The following is a 24,865-nucleotide window of genomic DNA, read 5'->3' on the forward strand; positions in this document are numbered from 1 at the left end:
CGTTTATTGGTTAAGCTACATGTAACAATGCAGATTCACAAGAGAGTTCTTATCAAAGTGGCCTAAGATCCAAGCAGAGGCCTTACCATCTTAGGATGCTGCCCTTTCGATGTATGCATCTATGATTGTCCACGGAGGAAAAGAGTTTGAAGGCTTTGCGACAGCAATTAAATACTCCAACCTAGGACTGACACACTCTTCTCGTGGTCATCTTTTAACAACAAAACAAATAACGTCTTCATTCCTAACTTTGCAGGAGTAAGTGCAATTCTCTGTTCCTAGAAGGAGAACAGAACCTAAAATAATAACAATCAGTAGCAGTGTTACCACAGAGGGAAATTTCATCACTTAGTGCCCAAGTCATGACATGATAATAATATACCTGATATTTTATCATCTTTTCTTAAAAGTTTTTTTGCAAATACCTTCCTAAAGATAGCACCATGCTGGGACACACAGGAAAATTTAAGTATATCATTAAAAGAGAGAAAGAAGAACGATGACATTTCAGAGGAAAATCATTGCCAATAAGATTTGAGGTAAGATCTAGAACACTATTATATAAACACTGGTTGAACATAGAAAGGGACAGATAGTGTCACTGGTAGAAACAGCTTGACAAAATTGTTAAGTGAACTTTCCTAAATTTTACATATCAGCTTCAGATCCCTCATATTAAAAATTTGATTTTGCTTCCCAACATCTTTAAAGATTCAAAAAAATTTTTTTAAAGGCTGGCAAAGTTAATAAGATAGTTTCATACTTGCTTTGAGGCTGAGTGTCTAAAAGTATCTATCACCAAAATCTTTGCTCTGACCTGTAGAATCTATCTCCTTGCTTGATGAGGTTAGTTTTTTTTTAAAAAAATAAGAATGTCCAGAAATGTGGATAAGCTTAAGAGAAAACGTGTACAAAACTATCAAGGAAGCCGTTAAACATACTGTCACTGACCTAGTCTAGCAAAGTTGGCTTTTATTAAATGGCAGCTGTGTCTGATTAAAAAATTATGACTCCCCTCAGGAATCATGAGGGTCATTAAAAACCAAGTCATAAAATCCTCTGCTCCCTGAAGGCACACTGACAGAGAACACTTCCCATTTCCTTACTGTAATTTAACTTTAACTACCATAATGCCCAATGTGTTCTTAAAAGATTTCTTAAAAATTATCATTGTATCCTTTACACACCTATATCAAATTGTTAAATAATTACATTAAATTAGTATTTGAAAAATACAAATGACCTGAATTATAAATATGGTCTGGTAGCTGGTCACCTTAAGTGCTTTTATCTCTCAGATTTATCAGTGTATTTTCAATTAATTTATTTTAATGAGTATATCCATATGTCTTTATCTTCATAATTCTGGAAGAAATTGGATGAGAAAACAAAAGACTATCTGTGGGGGAAAAAATCTATAGAAGTTCATAGACTTACCAAATATTACAGATAGAAAAGTTTGCAGATATCTTCCTAATTCTAAATTTATAAATAATGGTTTGCAAACTTTAATATATAAATTCTCCTTAGGGAAAGATTTTTCACTTTTTTTTCTTATTATTTTAATCCTATCATACTTCTCTTTCAAAGGTTGCTGTTTTTCAACTCCATTTGCAGTTAAGGGTGACAACCAGCTAAAATTATTCAGATAATTTACAGAAAGCCAACGATATGATTAGTGCAATGGACCAGAAAATTCCTCATAGTCATCTTTCCAATGTCAGTTTAGAGTCTCTACAGGATGGCCATTATTATTCTTAAAGTTCAGATTTATAAGTTTTGGCTTTAATCTACATTGCTGGTGTGCAAGGAGCGGAATAACTTTCTGGAGCCTCTTTTATAAGGGTACTAATCCCACTTATGAAAGCTCTGACTTTAGGAACTAATTACCTCCCAAAGGCCCAACTTTCAAACTGCTTGGGGGTTAGGATTTCAACATATGAATTTTTGGGAAAAGCAAATATCAATCTATAGCAGTTGGGATGCATAGGAATATTAAGGTCGCATGCTATCATGGACCAGTGATGACACCCTTCAGGTCAGGGTGTTGTAACAAAATACCATAGATTGGGCGTGGCTAGAACAGCACAACTATTTTCTCACAGTTCTGGAGGGTGGGAAGTCCAAAATAAGCTGATTTTGTTTCCAGTGAGAATTCTCATCCTGTCTTGTGGAGAACTGCCTTTTTGCTGTGTCTTCCCATGGCCTTTTCCTTTGTGCATGTGTTCACAGAGAGAGAGCTCTGGTCAATTTTTCTCTTTGTATGAGAACATTAATCTTATTGGATTAGGGGTCCACTTTTACAATCTCATATAACCTAAATTATCTCCTAAGGACCCTATCTTTAAATACAATCACACTGGAGTGTTAAGGCTTCAACATATGAACTTTGGGAAGACACAACTATTCAGTCCATAACACATGGCAACTAGCTGTCTTTTTAGGAGACTTTGCTGTCCAGAAAACATCAAACTTCCTTAACATATTATTGTATATTAAGGATCTGTTCCCCATTTGTATATTTATTTTTGTGACTCTGTAATTTCAACCTGTCTATAATCCTTTGGTACTATAAATTTAATGAGCTTGTTATTTTCTATGCTCTGTAGTATATATTTATTCTATAGTTAAGACATAAGGGAGGGCTCCACTGTTTATATTAGCTGACTATTTGATAATTGAGTTTATTTTCTCCATGTATCTTTCAAGAATCAGAAAACATCAATTATATTTTTCCTTGCCATCATCTTTAGATTTAAGGTCTTATTATTGAAATTTTTTATGCAGAGCCTATCCTCTTGCCCGTGTCACTATCCATTTCTAGAACTTTTCTAACCTCATATCAACATAATTTTCTTACATTGCAGACATCTGGCTTATACAGAGCATTTCAGATATAGTGAAACTGCTTACTTAAGAGGATAAGCAAATGTTTGTTGATTTTTTTCAATGTAATTATTATAGTTTAGTAGAAGGAGTGTCTTGGAAGTTTATAGAAGTTTATTCTATCTAATTCCTACTTTAATTGGCCATGTTTACTTAAATAAGTTTTAAAACTCTTTGGCCTTTAGCTTATCAAAAAAATAACTAAATACAATTAATTGCCTCTCACTGCTTAAAGTTTTCAATCTTGTAACTATACTTTAGACAAATATGAAAAATATTTTTTTTCAAATTGTCTACTATGAAAATATTGTCACTATAGTGAACTATAAATTTAGCCATGTACTATGGAGGGAAGTCAAATATAATTTAACTATTCCTTTGACATCCAATTTATAAAGTAACTATGAGATATTATATAAACTTTCAAAACAGGAGTATCTAGGTGGCTCAGTTTGTTGAGCGACTGACTTTTGATTTCAGCTCGTGTCTTGATCTCAGGGTTGTGAGAAACCCCACATTGGGCTCCATGCTGGGTGTGGAGTCTACTTAAATTAAAAAAAGAAAGAAAGAGAAAGAATCTTTCAAACAACAACAACAAAACACAGATGTTCAAAAATCCAGTACTAATTGACTATTAAATATAAAAGTGTACAGCAGTAACAATACATAGTATTGATCATGTTGTACAAACATAGGATTATGTATACATTATCTTTTCAAGTATAAATCAGTGCATTAATTATGGCGGCTCATTTAGCAAATACTAATAATTATGAACATTTTGGAGTGTTTATCTTTTGCCAGATATTGATATAAGTTCTTTTCATGTATTGACTGATTTAATTATTTGAAAATCATTCTGATAGATAATGTACTTATTCCCATCTTACAGATGAGAAAGTGGAGACATAAAATGATTAAATAACTCTTTTTAGGTTATAGAGCTGTTAAGTGTCAAATCCAATTTCAATTCAATAGGTTTAACTCTAAAGCCCATATATATATTAACATTTAATTAAAACTGCATCAAGTAAAGGTACCTGGGTAGCTCAGTCAGTTAGTTGTCCGACACCTGATTTGTGCTCAGGTCGTGATCTCTAGGACCTGAGATCAAACTCCAAGTCGAGCTCCATGCTCAGCAGGGAGTTTGCTTGAGGATTTCTCTTCCTTTCCCTTGACCTCTGGCCCCACTCATGCTCTCTTTCTAAAATAAATAAAGAAATCTTAAAAAAAAAAAAAAACTGTGTTAAATATAATTAATAAAAGAATGTGCTTGTAGTTTGACACACCAATCCTTTAAGTGAATAGAAAAATAAATGAAGACTAATGTGTAAATATGGTGGTAGGATATTGTGTCAAAAAGAAAGCTATTGGAAACAACTTAAATGGATCATAAAAGAAAATGGTTAAAAAGAAAAGACTGTACATCCTTGGAATCAAATGCTATGGAAATAATACATGTCAGTCTAGAATATAACAGTTAAAGCTATAGAGACATGTTTATGATTTTCTTTTAAGAGAAAACAGCAGGTTGTTATAGTGTAGGTGCAATGTAAACCTAATTTCATATGGATCTATACCCAAATGTTAACTGTGATAATCTTCGAAAGCTAGAATTTTAAGTGGATTTTTTCTATGTTGCTATAGTTTTGAAATCTATTATAAAATATACTAGTGTTGTATATTAAATAAAATATTAATTGAAAATGTTCAATAAGGCAGTCACATATTCCAATTTTCGGCATATTTATTTGTCCATAGTTATGCCTTTCTCAATGAATTTTTTAACGGATTTAACAAATTATGGGCAAGAGACACATTATAGCTGTGTAAAAACAACAAACAAAAAATAAAAAACAAAGCACTCTGTAAATTTAAAGAATATTAGACCACCACTTGATGGAATAAATAAAGAAATCTTTAAAAAATACTGTGTCAAATATATCACCAAGTGATAAACCAGTCTGGTTTATCATTTCTTTAATGATGCTGACCCTACCAGATGGCGAATTTCAATGCAGGTATGGGATACATGATGTGAAAATCTCATTTTAAATAGATGCGATGTGGAAAGATATTAAGGACGAATAAAGCTAAATATTACTGGTTTCATTTTATACTTCTGGAAAAACTTTGTATTCCTGATTGATACACTATTAATTTTAGTAATAATGTGAATCAAAAATAGTCATTTGTCTATCTGTACAAAACCAGCATTAAATTGTAGAAGTGATTCTTAAAGGATTAAGATATGTTGCTATAGCAACTTCCTATTATACTACAAGCTGTTAATACAACTAGAATATACTAAATATGGGTTAGAAATAGTCTCTGTGATTTAAAAGAAAAATTAGACTTTTTTGCTCTTTAGGATTAATATGTTTCAGATATTTTATAACATTACAATGCTAAAAATAAGAAAATCATATAACATTTTGTTGTAATTCTGAGGCATATCTATATATATTAAACTTTAATTTTGTCCAGTAAATGCAATGGGACAGTGTCTTGCAAAAATTTTTACTGAGTCAACGAATAAGTAAATTGGGGAAAGTTATATATAAAACATAATTTAAAATGTAATAAAAGATTCCATTTTCTTATTTTTGGTTATATATAACAAGCTAAAAGGGAGACAAAATAAATACTAAATCAACTTCACGTTTCCCCTTTGCATCTATGACTATGACTGGGACTCCTTAATTATCAGTCTTTACCCTCTTCTGTGTACTCTCTTGGTCTTTGTCTAATTTTATCTTTTGATATCATCTATCCCTGGCATGAAGATCTTGGATGTCATGGAATTCAAGAGGATATAGGGATTTGAGAAGGAGTGAAGAGCTAAGTAAGAAGTAGGGTAGTATGAAGGTAGAAAAGAATCTCTGATGTTTGACAACAATCATGGGAATGTAATAAGTGTAATTTAATAGAAATGTTACAGGGAAAATTGAAATGAAAATTAATACAAGATGAGCAAATAGAGAAAAAGGCACATATGGTTTTCTGTGAGATTTGGCTGTTAGACTGAATGGAAAAATCAGAGTGTAACTTAAGGATAATAGGAGTTATGATGGGATATAGAAGAACACACTGATTAAATGTTAAGAAAAATCTAGTAGAGTGGAAGAGTTTAATGAAGTAAGAAAAGGGGAGGATTGCATGAAAGAATGTCTCAAAAAATTATAAGTAAAAAGATTACTATAACATTTGCAAGGAGTGGCCTTTGAAAATAAGAAGTAACTTTTATTCTTCATATTTTTTTTTTAATCTGAAAAAACTTCATAGAAAGCTATAAGGCTTGTTAGCTAATCTACTCTGCTCTTCAGCTCTAAGGAAGTTTGTCTAAGCAATTTGACCTTTATGGTGGGTAAGATAGTTTGGAGTAATTCTCTCTCATTTTTGAACTTTTCTTCTTTAGGTTCCTTTTCATAGACTATAGCAAAAATCAATGGATGGCAGCATGAACTTTTTTATTAATCAACCATATTATATTCAGAATTATATTGTTCCTTATGTGTAAAGGAAATTAATTCTTATAAAAACATACATATTTTTCAATTGGGTAAAAAATATCTGCAACATTCTGGTCTGTGATGTGCTTACAGTCTAGTTATATTTTGAATTCCTTACTTCAAGAAAATAATCAGGAATTCATTTGATACTGTGAGGAATGGAAAAATCTCTGTCAGAGCCAAAACACTTATTTTCTGTGGTAATTTTGGCAAGCCCTCAATCTAAATGGCATATGATGCTTCCTTATAGAAGTACAAGTAAAAGTCACAGGGTTGAAGAATCCAATACCTGGACTAGAAGATAACACTGGAGGGATTCAGCACTAGACTACATGAAGAAGGAAAGATCAGTCAACACAAAACTAGGGACATGGAACTCACCCAATCAGAGCGGGGAAAAAATGTGAACATATCCCAAGCATCTTCTGGGACAAAATCAAGCAGACTAATATTAACATTATAAGGATCCCAGAAAGAGAGAGAGAAAGAGAGAGAGAGAAAGAGAGAGAGAGAAAGGAGCAAAAATCTTATTTGAAAAAATAATAGCTGAAAACTTACCTTAGGCTGGAAAAGGAAACAAACATCCTAATCCAGAAATCCCAGGGAATTTCAAATAAGAAAGAAACAGAGAACTACAAAATGTCCAAAAAAAATTTTTAAATGGCAAAAATTGCTTAAAGTGAAAAAGGCCTAAATTTTACAACTGAAAGACATAGAGTGGCTAAATGTAATTAAAAAAAAAAAAAAAAAAAAAGACCCCGCTATATTCTGTCTTTAAGGTACTCACTTTAGATGTAAGGCAATAGACAGACTAAAAGTGCAGGGAGTACAAGAAGGTATTCCATGCAAATACAAACCATAAGAAAGCTGGAGTAGCTGTACTTATATCAGACAAAATAGACTTTAAAGACCATAATAAGACAAAAAGATGGACATTAAATGATTATAAAGGGTCAATCCAAAAGGAGAATATAATATTTATAAATATTTATGAACCCAATATAGGAACACCTAAATATATAAAGCAGATATTAACAGACTTAAAGGGAGAAATAGACAATAATAACAACAATAGTAGAAAGCCTTAATTCTCCACTTACATGAATGAATAGATCATGCAGATGAGAAATCAGTAAGGAACAGTTCGCCTTAAATGAATGTTAAACCAGATGAACTTATATGGATATACAGAACATTCCATCCAAAAGCTGTGAAATACACATCTTTTCAAGTGCATGTGGACATTTTTCAAGGATAGATCATGTTAGGTCACAAAATAAGTCTTAATAAACTTAAGAGAATTGAAATCATATCAAACATCTTTTCTGACAATGATGTTGTGAAACTAGAAGGTAATTATACAAATAAAGCTGGAAAATTCACAAATATATGGAGATTAAACAACATGCTACTGAATAACCAGTGGGTCAAGGGAGATATCAAAAACAAACATTGAGAAAACAAAAAGGGAAATGTAACATAATAAAATTTGTAGGATGTAGCAAAAAGCAGATCTAAGAAAGAAGTTTATAGTGATGAATACCTACTTTAAGAACCAAGAAGTCTCAAGCAATGTAAATTTATACCCCAACAAACCAGGAGAAGAATAAATAAAATCCAAAGTCAGTAGAAGGAAGGAAATAAATGAAATAGAAACTAAAAGATAAAGGATAAAAGATGAAGGATACATTTCATATGACCATTTCAATAAATACAAGAAAAGCATTTGACAAAATTCATCACCATTTATGATAAGATTCTCAAAAATGTGATGGAAGGAATGCACCTCAACATTACAAAGCCCATTTATGGCAAAATCACAGCTAACATCATATTCAATGGTAAGAATTGAAAGCCTGTCCTCTAGAACCAGGAACAAGACAAGGATGCCTACTATCACCAATTTTATTCACCATAGTATTGGAAGTCCTAATCACAGCAATCAGAAAAAAAAATAAAATAAAAGCATCCAAATTGGAAAGGAAGAATTAAAACTCTCATTATTTGCGGAGGACATGATAATATATACAGTAGATCCTAAAAACTCCATGAAAAAACTTTTAGAACTAATAAACAAATTTAGTAAAGTTATAGGATACAAAATTGATACAGAAAAATCCGTTGTGTTTTTATACACTAGTAATAAACTTTCACAAAGAGAAATTAAGAAAAAATAAATTAAATTAAAATTAATAAAAGAGAAATTAAGAACAAGCCCACTTACAGTTGCATCAAAAAGAATAGAATACCTAATAATAAATTTAACCAAAGAGATGAAAGACCTGTATACTGAAAACTATAAGACTTTAATTAAATAAATTTAAAGAAACACAAATAAATGGAAAGATACTTTATGTTTGCGGACTGGAAGAATTGCTACTGTTAAAATGTCCATACTACCCAAAGGAATCTGAAGATTCAATGCAATCCTTATCAAAGTTCCAGTAGCAGTTTTTACAGAAATAGAATGAGTAATCCTAAATTTGTATGGGACCATAATAGGTTCCTAATAGCCAAAGTACTCTTGAGAAAGAAGAACAAAGATGAGGCACTGTGCTTCCTGATTTCAAACTATATTACAAAGCTGTAGTAATTAAAACAGTATGGTATTGGCATGAAAGCAGACACATAGACCAATAGAACAGAATAAAGAGCCTAGAAACAAACCTCCACATATATGATCAATTAATTTGCAACAAGGGAGCTGAGAATATACAATGGAGAAAGGACAATCTTCAACGAATAGTTTATGGAAAACTGGATAGCCACATATCAAGAATGAAACTAGACCACTATTTTACACCATACACATACACACACACACACAGTAGTTCAAAATGGATTAAACACTTGAATGTAGGACCTGAAATCATAAAACTCTTGGTAGAGAATATAAGCAGTAAGCTCCCTCACATAGGTCTTGATGATACTTAAATCTGACACCAAAAGCAAAAATAGCAAAAGCAAAAATAAGTGTGACTACATCAAACTGGAAATCTGCACAGCAAAGGAAACCATCAGCAAAATGAAAAGGCAGCCTACTGAATGAGAAATAATATTTGAAAATCTTATATATAACAAGGGGCTAACATGCAAAATATGTAAAGAACCCATACAACTTCAAAGCAAAACTTGAACAACTTGATTAAAAAATGAGTAGAGAATCTGTATCAACGTTTTTCAAAGAGCCAACAGGTACATGAAAAGATGCTCTCCAACATTAATCAGGGGCATGGAAATCAAAACCTCAGTGTGATATCACCTACACCCTGTAGAATGGCTAATATTGAAAAGACAGGAAATAACAAGTGTTGGCAAGAATGTGGAGAAAAGTGAACTCTGGTGCATTGTTGGTAGGAATGTAATTTGTTGCAGCCACTATGGAAACCAGCATGGAGCTTCCTCAAAAAATTTAAAATAAAACTACTATGTGATCCAGCAATTCACTTCTGGGTATTTATCCAAAACAAATGAAAATACTAACTCAAAATATATCTGCACAACTATGTTTGTATCAGCACTGTTTATAATAGCCAGCATATGGAAATAATCTAAGTGTCCATAAATTAGGAAATAAAGAAACTAAATATTGATATAAAATACACATACATTAACACACGCATACACACGATGAACTATTCAGCCACAAAGAAGAATAATATCTTGTTATTTGTGATAACATGGATGGACCTCCAGGCCATTGTGCTAAGTGAAATAGATAACAAAGTAAAAGATAAATACTGTATGATCTTTCTTATCTGTGGAATAAAAAAAAAAGAAATTTAAGAAAAAAATATTTTTAAAAATAACACATGTAGGCCCCATTCTGACCATCAGAGTTTCCACACTATCATTATTTTTGGTTGTATCCAATCAACCTTCATTGACTTTGTCAATGAAAACTTTCGAAAAGCGTATGGACCAGTAAAATGTGATCCTGCATAACTTATCAGATAATTATTTTTCTGTACTTTGGAAATTCATGCAAACTGTTGTGTGTTACATATAAGTACACATAATCTAGCAAATAATATATTTGGGTAACACAAATTTTCATCTTGGATTTTTATGTTTTATAATCTTCCCCTAGCATATTGAGGATTCTAAGCATAAAAACAGTTTTATTGTCTCCTCTCTTCTTAAATTTCTTGGTATTTCATGAAATAGCCTTATTCTTCACAAATTTAATAAATCAAATTCTGCAAAACAGACACATCTTGCAAAATGCTAGTAAGTGAACTTCTAACGAGGAATAGAGAAGACAAGCACAAATATAGCTAGGTTTCCAGACTTATTAATGGGATAACGCGGGTGGTTCCTTCTGCTGACTTCTTTTTTAAATTTTCCCACTTGGATTACAAGACAAAAATGAATCTGCTATTGGGAGTGTCTCTAAATAATCCTCTAGGAACATTAGCTTAGATATGTTTAAGGTAAAAATTTAGCTACTGTAATCCTCAAATTTCAAAGAGACAATTATTTGGGGGGAAATCAATTTTTGAAATAAGAGATTTTAACTCAAAAGGAAAAATTGCAAACAAATGAATTTTAGGTAATAATATGCATATTGAAATAGGTTTGGTTGGAAATATAATAATGTCTGCAGCCTCAAAGTGTACTACAAATAAGAAGGATTGATGGAGATTACTCAATATTCAGACAAGTAAAAAGCATAATGTGATTTATAGAATTTAAACAGTGGGATTATGACTTTCACAGTAAAATTCTGTAAACTGTTCTATGTGTTTGTAATATTTCATAGTAAGATGTCTGAAAAAGCCAAATCTGCATTCTAAAAGAAAGAAAAGGCTTATTTAGACAAAGACATACTATTATACTTACTGAATAATATCCCTAAGCTTTCATATGCCTAGATGCAGACTTTTTACCTTTGCTGTAGCCACGACCACCGACTTAACTACATCTTTATAATTTGACAAATCAAATGATTCTCTCAATCCATTTCATCTACAACCTAGAGAAAAACAATATAGAAGAAGGGGAAAAGAGACTTTGGATTTTCTCAATCAATAGACTCTTATTCCTTGATTGATTAACTGATGACACATGCCGTCAATTTTATTTGACTTGTCTGTTACTCAGAAGAAAAGACAGCTGTCCATTTGTCTCTACCCTTAGAAAGATTGAGATTTGACCACCATTGGAAAGAATTTGTTTAATAAATAGTGGTGCCTATAAAATGGCACATATATAAGCCTCTAAATTAGAAACTTTGCAGGCTAAATTCAGAGGCTTCATGATGAATTTGGTAAATTGTGTCTTTGTGCTTTGTCCCCACTTCTTATCTGCAAATAAACCCCCATATAGTCAGACAAAATCAAAATTAGCATGTTCTGTTACATTATACAGATTAGTCATGTTCTTTGTAGAAAAAAAATAGAGAATCCAGAAAAGCAAAAATAAAACAAAACATAATTCCACTAGAGGAAAGCATCATTTTTTTCACATTTTCAAGTGCATATGTTCATATTCTATGTAGGCATGCATTCATAAAATAACCATTTATTAATTTATTGAGTTTTTATACTTTTTAGTTTCATAATTACAGAGGAGATGCAAAAAATGCTATGGATCTGGGGATGGAAATTAGGCATACCACAAACAATGTATTTAGCCTCAATTAAGCAATAATTTTCATAATGCTAGTCTATTCTAAAGAACAAAAGTGGAATGCTTATCTAAAATTTGTGATGTAATTATCAATTTTTGCAACATATTTAAGTTGCTGGGCATTGCCTTCTTTCACATAATGTATAAATTTATCATTTGAACCTCATCTATCTTATTTGTTTACAATTTTTAATACACAATATGAAAGTAATCAATGTCCTTTCTATGACTATTTCAGTAAACAGTCATGCACATATATCTTTGGCTACTTTTCCAATCATTTGTTTATTACAAAATCCTTGAAGATGAATTGCTAGACTAAACAAAATGTGCATTCATAAAAATCTACTCTAAAAATGGTTGCATAAATTTAACTTGCACTAAAACCGATTATTACTTTGGATTACCTTGGTTCCAAGCCAATTCTGGGTATTATACTTTTTATCTGGACAGAAGACAATATTCTTCAATAATTTTGCAATAGAATATTTTTATTTGTATTTATAGACCTTTTTCCATGTCAGAACTCAGCTACAAAGCACTGGGTTAATGCATTTTTTTCATGTATGGCATTCTATCTTCCTTGATTCATGCAAATTCCTTCATTGTCTTTTTTTTTTAATTAAAATTTATTATTTATTTTTTAAAAGATTTTATTTATTTATTCACAAGAGACAGAGAGAGAGAGAGAGAGAGAGAGAGGCAAAAACACAGACAGGCAGAGGGAGAAGCAGGCTCCATGCCGGGAGCCTGATGGGACTCAATCCCAGGTCCCCAGGATCACACCCTGGGCTGAAGGCAGCGCTAAATCACTGAGCCACCCAGGCTGCCCTTAATTAACATTTAAATTAAGTATTCATCCTCTCTTTCCCCATTCTTCCACCCATTTACTTTTCTAATCAGAAAACTCTTCTAATGTGTTTATTTTATACTCTTTGTGGTCATTATTGTTATTATTGTTAGCATTCTCTTTCAGTAGGCATTTTGTGCCTTTTCCACTTAGCATTATGTATTTAAGAACTATGAATATTTGTCTGTTTTTATCACCTATACTTCTAACTTTGCACTCAATTGTGAAATCCTACCACCTTTTACCCACAGATTTCTAGTAGTGGGACCATAGTCACTTCTAAAACCTGACACTTCAAATAATGTTGCAATGAGCATCCTTTCATACAGGTCCCACTTTGTAGCCTTGTGAGAATCCTCTGGGACATTTGTCTGGGAGCAAATGCAGAGGCCTAAGCTGGGGACAGTGGAGCATCCACATTCCCTCGGGTGGTACATGAGGACTCCCAAACCCATGCTTCCGGCCCAATGTAGTATCTGTTCTCAAGGATGTAAGGAGGTAGTAGAATGCACCGCTTCCTCTTACAACAAATCAAGACAATGGTAAAACTCTAAATGAGCAAATAAAAGTCAAATCCTATGATTTGGCCCCTGGGAAATGCTCAAAAAAGTAGCTCTTATTATTAATATTTTAGCCCTTATTACAACAAACAATTAAAAAAGATAACCAGAAAAATAGGCATCCCACAGATCACAAAAATAAATAGAGCAGTTTTTTTTAAAAGCAGAAAACAAAAGCAGATAAATAAAACAGATAACAAAAAAATAAAGTCTCTGCCCCATCTTATTCTAAATATAAATGATTTTGCTTATGTCAGCATTTCCCGTTGATCCCGTTGATCACATTCTGAATATTTCATATTACCCATATCCCATTTTAAATAGCTCATTAAGATCTTTTCTGTCATTATTACTAGACTCAAATAAACTTTACATCTGCATTTGAAACACTGACTCTAATGCTACAATCTCTTATTTAGACTAATCTTCCCTTCATTTCTTGACATTGAGAAAGGCCAAATTAATGTATTTGGAAAAATGCCCAACTAGAAACACATTTAGAAATATATAAATGGTTTTAACATAACATTTAAAATGCCTAAAATCATCTTTTCCTGAGGCATTTAAAATGGTACCTCTTATATTATTTTGCTCAAGGCTGCAAACATTTTGCATAAGCATTTCAGTTAATATTGAAAGTATTACATTGAGTAGGATTGTTATACTCTAGATCTAAATCTAGTGTTCTGAGAAGTATTGAGAAAAATCCTAATGTATGTGTCTCATTTTTCTAATTTTTTATTTATTTGTTTTAATTTATTTTTTTTATTGGAGTTCAATTTGCCAACTTGTCTCATTTTTTAAAAATGCCTTTCCTACCTTCTTTTCATATTATTGCAATTCTTAAATGTTTACTTTTGAGTTTTCATTCATATATACTAAAAAACAGACAGAAATGCTTCAGTAGAGTGGGTCAATGAATTGTAACAACTGAAGTCTGATTTGAGAGAATTTGAGAGACGGGGTTTGTGGAAATAATATGTTTTATGTGGAAATAATATGTTTTAAGTTAAAATGCCCCTATCATATAATCAGTAATTATACGAATATATTTTGAAGTCATTTGTATTAATTAATACAAAGTATTAATTAATTAAGTATTAAGTCCTGATCTTCCTATTGCTCTTTTATGGATTGTTTTCATTATATGACTATGGATGAGGCTATCAGATCTGGTTTCCCTCATCAGAGAGGGCCAGGGAAGATTGGCTTCTGCAGGCTATCCAATGTATAAATACGTGTCTTTATGAACACAACATGCTAATGGAGAGATATTGGTCAAAGAATTAAATGGAGGATTTTTTCCTATAAAATGTAAGATTATATAAGCTTACATTATTCTTAAGTTCCTTATTTTCTTCTACCAGTTCTCAAAGTTCTACCACTTTGAGAATTATGCATTCTATTTGTATTCTAGTGGTTTCACATAAAACATTAGCCAATATTTTTAAACTTAGAGTTGCCCAAAAATCGTAGAGCATTTAATTTAGATTTTCTTTCTCTCTACCTTTCGGGCTTCTTTTCATCTGCCATGTTTAAATCATCTGGAGTCAAATTGAATATTGTCATTTTAAAATGTGATTTTTGCAGTCAGTACCTATTTGATGAAAATGGGTTACTAATTTCTTTGTCTTAGCTTTTTTTTTTTTTTTTTTTTTGTCTTGTTTTGTTTTGTTTGAGAAAAGTTCTTAGTGAGGTAAATTTCTTGGGTCCTTCTATGTCTGAAATTTTTTTCCCTCTCACTCTTGAATGATCTTTGACTGGGTTGAGAATTCTTGGTTCAGCACTTTGAAGATGTTGGTCCTTTATCTTCCTTCTACCAGAGTTACTATGAAGTCTGTGGTCAGTGAGTCTTTTTCCTTTGGAGGAGAACTGCTTTATTTTTCTCTAACAGTTGTAGTTTCTGAATTTGCTCTATCATTTTTTTTTTGGAAATGTATTACATATCTAGCTATTTAATCATGTTAATGTTTTGCTATTATTTTCTGAGATCATTACTTTACAGACATTTTCTCTTCCTCTTCCACATTTCTATGAAAAAAAAATCAAGATTATTTGACTCTTATCTTCTATGCATCCCTTTTTTCTCTTATGCTTCCCATCTCTTTATCCTTGGTGCCAGCTATTTTGAGATATTTCTCCTGCCCAATATTATTGCCTAGAGTTCTTATTCCATCAAAACTTCACTTTATACTTGGAACTGGATACTTATTAGCTTTCTGAAAATGTTTTCTATCACTCTCAAATTTAGTGATGGGAAGAAACTGCCCTGTGTGCCAAATCAACGGTCTTAAATTCAGTGTCGCTACTTGTTTTTTTTTTTCTTTCACTTTATCAAGATATAACTGGAGTTGAATAGAGAAAATAGAAAGAAAATAGAAAAAAAGTGGTTTGATTGTCAAAATACAATATGTTGCAAACTTTGACTGACACAGTAACATTCAACAAATGACTCTGTCACCTACAACATACCCAACATACCAGGCTCGGTTCTAGGCATTTAGGATATATTAGTGAACAAAACGGAGGTGGGGGGGGGGTGCAAAAAAACAAACAAAAAAAAACCCTTGCTCTCCTGAAGTCATTCCAGTGTCTTATCTAGTATTTTACTAACACTAGTTGCTGCAACATTAAACTCTTTTAATAATATGGAGGCATTTAATAATAGTAATATAAAATTATTCATTTTATATATTTATTAATTAGCAATGTTTACTGCATATCCATTTATATACTACTGTGCAATGTCTTGGAGACACTACAGAGATCATCAAAGGAAAATAAGAGGTCTCATCAAGAACTCAAAACCAGTATATATCTGAAACTTGTAGTAAAAAAAAATATATATATATATATATATGTATGGAACATACAATTAATTATATAAATATTGATTTATAAATGTTATTTATAATACATTTGTATGCCAAATTTTAGTTAGATTATACTATTATATGCATGATTAAAAACACAGACTATAAACTTGATAAGCATAAAGATATAAATATAATATTTTTTAAATTATTAATGGTATATTATGCCCTCAAACTTTAAACGTTTATTTTTATGTTCTGGACTTTTGGGTTTTAATAATCTTGCTAAAAAAATACTTTCAAATTGCCATTGGATATTCTGAGAATTGCTCGCTGTTGTGACTCCCATCCCCAGCCCTCAGGATCTCTGTTCCTATGTACCCCTCTAATGGTGCCATCACCAGGAGCCTGTTCTTTCTGGCCTGCAGCCTGCAGCTCGACCTCTACCATCTGGGGTTTGTTACCTGTGTGCTCCAGGTCCACTGAAATGTATGCCATGTCTGCTACACTCTTAGTGTCAGCATTCTGATATTGCAAATTATTAACTACCTAATGTGATAAACTAATCTGTACTGATGGGATAGGGTTACAGGATCAACCACTGAATAAAACTGACATCAAACTTCTAGACACAATGCCTTTGTCTTTAATATAGTGAGAGGAAGAGTGAGAATTGCAGGCAGAAATGGAATCATGCCATTCTTCCCTGTCAATAGAGAAGATATTTTTGGAACAGAGCAAAATGACATCGTGTTTTATTTTTCACTTCATTATTATTCTTGAATATCTCTTTTCTTCAACACACCTTCAAAGCTACTCAGCATTCATTTAGTACCTAATAAGACAGGTATTAATTATTCTTGCCTAGTTTAAAATTAAATTTTCATAATAACTCATTAAATAAACTCATTTTTTCTGATGAAAAATTGAAAATCAAAGTTAAAGTATTTAAGTCCATATCATAGTGTATGAGTTAAGGTTCATTCAGAGAAGTGAGAACAATTAGGATATTGATCAATCTATATATCTATTATCTTCCATCTACAGATTTGTTATTTGTTAGAGGGACTTGGACTCACAAAGTCATGGGAGCTGGTTGAGCAGTCTCTGCAAAGCTGTTGCCTTGGTGCCTGAAGATGAAGCTTGAGTTCTCCAAGGCAATGGATGGAAAGGCAAGATGGATATAAAGTTGGAGAGGACAAGAAAAAAGTGGGAACCACAAAAATGTTGTGAGGCCCACTGGGACAGATTGAAACCATTTCAGTATGGCTGCCTCTGACTCTGGTGGTCTGGTATCCCGCTGAAGCTGAGACACTTTATCGCTGAGGTAAGTGCACCCACCTGACAAAGGTATCACAGAAACTGAGGGGCAACATTGAGTGGTAATTGGCCCAGCCACTGTCAAGAAGATGAGTCAACAGATGAATGACAAATGTGTCAGATACAAAATGTTTGCTTCTTCCCTTCTCTCGAAATCTCTCACAAGAATCCCTTTTATGGTCCACCTTAATTTGAAATGTACAGTAAATTCTGGACAATGAAATTCAGCCTATCCAAATTTATACATTACTAAGTCACCACACATCACATTTCCCACTGAACCACATTTTGCTAGTTCTACTGTTTTTCAAATATGTTTGGAAATACTTTATGTTGCATTCATAAAATCAGGCCACATTACATATCTGAGGCTAAGTAACACTCCAATAACCTGCAAGGAAAGCCAGCAGATGAGAGCAACCATCAGAACAGTTAATTTGATTTAGTAATTATATCAGTTTCATATTTTGCTAAGTTGATCATCAGAATGGGTGATTTAATCATGAATATATGCAAGCTTTAAAGAAATTTTGAAAATGGCATTATCCTCAGATAAATAATCAGCGGGTGGTTTAAAAATCCAGTCTCTAAAATGTAATTATTTTTTTATAACTCAAGGAAGCACTCAAGGCATAGCGCATAAAAAAATTTTATCCTCACAATACTCTCTGAGGTAAATTGCCTGTCATTTCTGATTGTAATACTTTATTTGGTCATTCTTTATTGTGTCATTTAATAATTTTTATTTGTCATCAGCACCCAGACAACGAGTAAAGTTAGCCTCTTCTAGAGAGAAATCAAGACAAATGTTTGGAAATAGATTATTTATTCTATTTATTTATTTCCTTAATAGAATTAGGTCTGCAATCCTCTCAGCCACTTAAACATAGCTACGTAATTTAGTGGGATCTTCTTTGTCTTGGGCATTAAACTTAACTGCAGGCTTAAAAAAAAATGAGAAGGAAGTTTGGATTCTTATGTTTAATTTTAGAAGAAAATTAAAGCAATATAAAAAGCATTAGGGAAACAGTATATTTGAATTTAAAAAATATATATATATATATATATATATTTCATGGACCTATTTTCTAGTCAGTATGTTCCATGACATGAACATACCATAATTTACTTAACCAGTTTCCTAATTTTTGCTATTTTGGTGGTTTCCTTTCCGTTGCTGTTTGTTTTGTTACACAAAAATTCTGTGGTGAAAAACCCTGTAAATTTGTGAGATAATTGTCTAATTACTGCAGAACAGATTCCTGTAAGTACAATTGCTTGATCACTTATTTTACCCATATGTAATCTGAACAGAGTCTCCACCAACCATTTAAAGAAAATGTCTCACTGCCAACATTTTCACCAGCCTGGGAAAGTATCCATCTTTTTAAAAATTTAAGCCAAACCCATAAAATGTTTTTCTTCCATTTTATTTTTTTAAATTTTAAGTTCCAGTTAGTTTTTGAAATGATTAATGAGGTTGAACATCACATTGGATGTTTAGTGACTGGTTGTATTTCTTCTTTTACCAATTAGCTATTTGCATAATTTGCCTATTAAAATAAACAAGACTGTCTATCTTTTCCTTAGTAATCTGTTAAGTACTCTATATCCATTAGGGATATTAGTCCTCCTTTGTTTTTGTTTTTGTTTTACTTTTGATATTAGGGAATAGAACACATATACCTAAATAAGAGATTTAGCGAATAATTATAAAGCACACATTCAATCCTTTATAGAAAGCACACTATCATTGAGATCAAGAAGCAGGACAATTACCCCGGAAGCTCCTTATGTGTCACTTCTGACCACACTACTCTTTCACCCTTGGAGGTCCACTATCTTGACTCTCTTATCAGTTACTTATTGCTACCTTGTTTTCTTTATGGGTTTATGACCTTTTCATGCTTCGTAAAATGATACAGTTTAGAGTTCCTGCCCCTCTCCCAACCAAACTCTGCTCCCCTAGTTACTGCCGGTTTTCTTTCTCTTCATTATCTGTACTCTGGATATTTCAAAAACACACTGGCTTTTTCATATTAAAACCAAACTACTTCCTTTGGATTCCCATTGCCATTTTCACTTCTCTCCTTTTATAAAAACTCTGTCAGTAGTTTCTTGCTTTCCCTTCACTTTATTTTTATTTTTAAGTGATCAGTTCAGTGACATGGAGTATGTCACAATGGTGTGCAATCACCACCACTAACAATTTCCTAAACTGAAAAACTATATCCTACAAACAATTGCTCCCCACCTTCCTTCCTTTCCAGCCTTGGGCAACTACCATTCTATTTTCTGACTCTGTGAATTTGACAATTCTAAGTGTGTAATATGTAATGTGTAATATTACATGTAATGTGATCATGTAATATGATCGTGTAAGGTATGTTCTTGTATGTCTGGTTTATTTCACTTAGCCTGATGTCTGCAAGGTTCATCCATGTTGAAGTATTAGAATTTCATTCCTATTTTAACACTTGTGATACTCCATTATGTATGTACACCATTTAGTTTACCCATTCGTCCTTCGATTAATATTTGGTTTCCTTTCACATTTTGACTATTGTGAATTATGTTCCTACAAACACAGGTGTGCAAATATCTGCTTGGATCCCTGTTTTCAATTCTCTTGAGTATATACCTAAAAGTGCTGAATCATAATGACATTATATGTTTAATTTTCTGAGGAACTGTCATCCGTTTTCCACAGCAACTATGCCATCTTATAACAAAGTTCTGTGGCACATACATTCTCTCTGATTTATATATTGTATATGGTTTTGGAATTTTTAAAAAATTTTGTGTACTTGAATATGTTATGTTGTCTATAGTTTTTAAGTCATCTATTGTTTTACATATTGTCAGCATTTTTCCTTTTTATCAGCCATTATCATATTTTTCAATGCACTGGTAGAAGACAAAATTTTTAGAAACATTTCTGAAAAGAATTTGCCCTCAAAAAAGCTGTTATTTATGCTAAGAAAGGTATTCTTTAAAACTATATAATATTACCTAAGGCAGAATGCTAGGATATTATCTAAGACCTATATAGAGCTGTAAAAGGCAATAGTCTAGAATGTAAGCTCCATGTGGCCAGACATCATTGTATTATTCCCTGTATAGGGTTCCTAGAATAGAATATGGCACAAAGAAGTAACTCAATAAATATTTGGTTAAATTGGTTTAGTTAATTCTACATTTAATACTTCACTATCTATGGTTTAGCTGTGGGTGCATGAAAATCAAACTAGAGCATTTTGGATAAGGTTAGTCACAATATTTTCATTAGCTATTTTCCCTCTGGGATATAAAAGAAAAGATTAATGCTTCCCAAAATGTGGCATGTGTCAAATTATCTCCTATGGTAGATATTTGAAGAAGATCCCTGTGATATTTCACCTGTTCTCATAAAATTACATAGAAAAAAAAATAAGCTTTGAGTTGTTATTCTTCAAGGGAGGTATTTTGTATGGTCATTGTAATAGCTAAAGGTTAGTTATACCTAGAAGATATTATAAAAATATATTAACAATTAAGAGCATGATAACTGGATCCTCTCAGTTTTTATAGATCCTAAAATGTGTAAATTATAACCCACTAGACTGATTTTTGATGTGAGTTGTGAGACTGCATTATATGAAACAACCACTCCTGGAATAATAAACACTTAAGTGTCTTTAGACTTCATTAAATATAGAACAGGAAAAAAACTGATAAGGAATATTGTAAGTAAGGATCTTAGAAATAAAGGTAACCTCGATATAAAGGTAAATCTTCAGGCACACTTGAAGAATGGATGTGTACCTTGTTTTACCCAATGAAGTAAAGCTCTAAGTTTTATTATAACCTCTGACAAGCTTTGAAGACCATTGTGCAATTTGTTAAGTCTTTTGTTTTGAGGTTCGAGGTCATGGGAATATATATCTATACAATTTTAAGAAAAATATTGGTCTTCCATTTTAGTAATATAGCATACTTGATATTTAAAAAATACCTTATTTCATGTAATACATAAGTTTTGATAGAATGTAACAAAATATACGCACATGGGCAAAAATATATCTGTAAGAATATTCACAGCAGCATTGCTAACTACAGCAAATAATTGGAAGCAACCGAAATTTCTAACAGAAGAATGAATATATAGCATGTAATAATCCACCATAGAGTACTATTCAATCATGAAAATGATTAACAATGTTACATGTATTCATCTGAATTAACGAATCATGCAAAATATTGAGGAAAATCAAGAAGTAAATTGCAGAAGAATATATACATAGCTAATACATTAAAAAACATGCAAATATGCACACAATTATATTTGTCCATGTGTATACATGCATGCATTCATCTACACATATGTATGTGTTTGTGTGAACATATGAGGGAGAGTTTATACATACCTGAAGAAAAAATACCAAATTCAGGTTAATTCAAATTTTAAGTCAGTGAAATTCTGTATTACTTTTGGGTGAAGAGTAAAGAAAATACTAACAAGGAGGATTAAAGCAGTGGTTTAAATTATATATGTTTGTCATAGCGTATTTCTTGTATTTTTTATATTATATTATTTTTATCTTCCTACAAATGTCTTAAATATTTTATAATATTTCATAAAATAAAATTAATAAAAATAATAGATATAATTTCTTACAGTTCCAAGGTGGTCTTTCCTTCCGTATCTATGGTCAATGTAAGTAATAAAAACTTTATGGTCCATTCTCATTAACTATAATTGATTACAGGGGGGAAGAAAACCAAGAATGTAATATTTGACCCTAAGAAGACTGTGGTCGAATTTAGAGCATAATGTAGAAGAGCTTTCACTTTTTTACCCTGATTTGACCCTGCAGCCTCACTTCCTGCCACATTTTCCACATACTCGATATTACATCAAATTATCATTGTGTCCAATTACACATAACATATTCTTTGTAATTTTACATAAGATATTCCCCTAGTTTGAGACACCTTGTTCTTCTTGGTTAAGTGATCCTTCATCTTTCAACAGGAACAGACTTTGGGGGTATACTTTATTCCGGAGACCCCAAGAATGCTTCGTGTTTCCTCTGAGCACCAACTGTCTGGTCTATGCCTCTGTTCCAGAAATGACGTGCTGCCCTGCCCTGCATCTATGCTCATGTCTGTCTTTCTAACTAATGTGTGAACACCTAAAGAACAGGAATGGAATTCAGAATCTTTAATACTAAGAATTTGAGTCCATAATAATTCCAGGGTCTAACCAGTAGATTCTTACTAATTATTAACATGTCATAGCATTCTGAGACTGTGCACTAATATTTCTAAATATTTGATGGTTAGGACTACTCTAACTCTGAAGACATAAGGAGTTTTCTGCTTCATCTTAAGTAAGGCAAAATATACAGAAAATTTGTATATTTTTCTACAGAAAAGTCTTTAGAAAAACTTCACTGCTCTGCGAAATAATGGAAAGCATTTTCTTGGTGGAAAGAATAAATGATATCTCCTGAACTGAAAGATGATAGATTTGAAGCATAGTGGTGTGGTGTTCAGGCCAGATCAGGAGTGAGCTCTATAAACTCTGATGTTGGTCATTCTGAGAGCAGGTTTCAGATTGCTCCTTTCGTCGTTTTTTTTTTTTTTTTTTTTTTCTTTAAGTCAATCAGTAAATTAAAAAACAAAACCGGGCAGCCCAGGTGGCTCAGCGGTTTAGCGCCACCTTCAGTCCCGGGCGTGATCCTGGAGACCCGGGATTGAGTCCCATGTTGGGTTCCCTGCACGGGGCCTGCTTCTCCCTCTGCCTGTGTCTCTGCCTTTCTCTCTCTCTCTCTCTCTCTCTCTCTCTCTCTCTCACATGAATAAATACATAAAATCTTAAAAAAAAAAAAAAAACTATCAGTAAGCAGAAACAGAGTTGCCTGGAAGAGTTGATAATGAAACTCTTAGGTAACTTTTATATTTCTAGAACTATTGCTAGAATATCTTGGAGAATTAAAAACCAAGCAAGCACCAAGACAGATTTGTGGAAAATATAAGTATCCCTTTGGGGTTTCAAAAAATTATGTGGGGAAAAGAAACTAGTAGAGGAATGAAATTTTCGCAGTCCAGGGAATGGGGTAGATAATGGCAGGGTGAACTCATTTTATACATATAACTTGTGGGGGTCTGAGAAAAACTAGAGCTTACAATTGAATAAATAATTGGAGGAAAATAAATACCTTTTTAAAGAAATTGTATTAAAAATTCTTTGGAATAGATGAAAGATGAGCCTTGCAAAAAGAAATGAATTTGTGGACTCCGTGTTGGGCAAAGTCACACAGAGGACATGACCACAGTTGACCCAAGAGCTGAACTTCAACAATCAGAGGATCCTCATCTCCTCCACTGTCCTTGGAATGTGAATTCTGCTTGATTTCTCACCCCCAGAGGCTGCTCCAAGGTCATAGCCTCAAGATAGTGATGTGACATTGGGACCATCTGGATGGTGTATGTGGGTGAAGGTAGTTACAGCATCTACATTTAAGAGTTGCCAGAGGGATATGAAGATCTATTTGTCTCTCATGGTGACCCAAGAAAAGCCCCCTGTGAAAGATTCCTTGCTTAATAAACCTGCCACCTACCAATCTGGAGTGACCTGCCTCTTTTTCTGTCTTCCTTGCTCTCCACTAATGGGGGTGGGGCACTTTCAGATCACACTTGGGAAGTTCCCCAGGACCTCACAAACCAACACTCGGCCACTATTTATACATGGAAATGTCATTCCTTCTAGTGGTTAAAGCCTGTGAAGAATGCTACATATTTTGTTAATTTTTTTGTCTTCCTACAGCAGATTCCTATACCAACTATCTTTAATTTAAAATATAAAGAAATACCAAAACAAATTGAGAAAATGGCCATAACTAGCTTTGTTAGCAATTATGTTATTTCTTTCAGGATCTTGTAAATAGATGTTTGGTTTTCTCTCTTCTTACTTCTGAGGGAGATGAAGCCTGAAGAGATCAAATTATAAGCCCCAAACCACCACAGCCTCTTACAGGATCAGCTTGAGAATTTATTTTATGTCTTCTGTTCCAGATCCTATCCTTTCTCCTTTGTACCACACTCTTTCCACTTTCTTGGAGAACTTTATATGCAGGATATATTCCTCCAGCCACCCAGTTCACACTTATGTCTGGCCCTGGTTTTTCTCTCCTTTTTATGTGTTGTGTCTATATTGTAGTTTTCATTTTACCAATGTTCAAATTTGGTCCAAGCTGACATTTTTTGAAATTCTTCAGCCACTGAGGAAATAATAGCTTTCATGTTTTA

General features: G+C 32.6%; 2 long non-coding RNA genes across 3 annotated transcripts in view; one reads left to right on the forward strand and one right to left on the reverse strand.

The window, feature by feature from the left end:
* The window catches only part of LOC140636636 (uncharacterized), a 39,258-nt gene that overhangs the window by 1,744 nt on the left and 12,649 nt on the right, over positions 1-24,865 (reverse strand). The window contains exons 1-3 of one of the 2 annotated variants that reach the window (XR_012033861.1): positions 22,547-22,731; positions 3,927-4,090; positions 87-296 (exon numbers count right to left, since the gene is read on the reverse strand). This is a non-coding gene — a long non-coding RNA (uncharacterized lncRNA). Of the gene's footprint in view, positions 1-86; positions 297-3,926; positions 4,110-22,546; positions 22,732-24,865 lie in introns of those variants that run through there. The other variant, XR_012033862.1, reaches the window with a different exon arrangement.
* Positions 40-24,180, forward strand: LOC140636634 (uncharacterized). The gene is made up of 4 exons (XR_012033860.1): positions 40-539; positions 17,300-17,579; positions 22,232-22,268; positions 23,814-24,180. It is a non-coding gene; the product is annotated as an uncharacterized lncRNA (long non-coding RNA).

Source organism: Canis lupus, chromosome 7, assembly GCF_048164855.1.
Source record: "Canis lupus baileyi chromosome 7, mCanLup2.hap1, whole genome shotgun sequence".
Lineage (NCBI taxonomy): Eukaryota > Metazoa > Chordata > Mammalia > Carnivora > Canidae > Canis > Canis lupus.